Source organism: Phalaenopsis equestris, unplaced genomic scaffold (genome assembly GCF_001263595.1).
Source record: "Phalaenopsis equestris unplaced genomic scaffold, ASM126359v1 Scaffold001083, whole genome shotgun sequence".
NCBI lineage: Eukaryota > Viridiplantae > Streptophyta > Magnoliopsida > Asparagales > Orchidaceae > Phalaenopsis > Phalaenopsis equestris.
This window is the reverse complement of record NW_018165522.1, coordinates 205,412-206,059: the sequence shown is the minus strand read 5'-3', so window position 1 is coordinate 206,059 and position 648 is coordinate 205,412.

The window sequence follows — 648 nt, the reverse complement described above, 5'->3', positions numbered from 1 at the left end:
TAATAAAAAATTGGCTTCACTTGGACCTACCTAAAGGGAAAACCTAAATACATTCCAGAACTTATATTTATGGATTAACATCTTTTACTTGTAGTGTTCTCATGAAGTTCCTATCATTTGAATATTCTAAGTGACTTGATATTACAATATAGTCATTCTTGAAATGAATAGAAAATTAGAACTCTTAAACTTGATGACTAGATAATCTTGTACCTACAGAGTTAATTTAATTACTTGAATTTTTTCTGAAGATCTCACTATGATATTTACTTAGATCAAACTTATAGTATTTTTGAATTAAGACTTTAATACAATAGATCATAACTTTTATGGAGTACTAAAATTACTTGAGGACAAGTAATAGTTATGTTTGGGGGATTTTGTCCAAAGGAAAAAATGCTTGATTTTTCATATACATTTTATGCTTAATTTTAATGATATTGCTCTTTAAAGGAAGGTATTTTGCATGTTTTTGGTTTCCGGTATAAGAAATGGACTTTTGGAGAAAAAGAAACAAAAATGGTGCAATTTGGAGAAAAAACGAGCAAGAAATGAAATTTTGCCCTGTCACCTTTTGATAAGTCTTTCGATGCTTAATCTCTTTTACACTTCTTGCATATTTTTGAATGATATTACACTTTAAAGGAA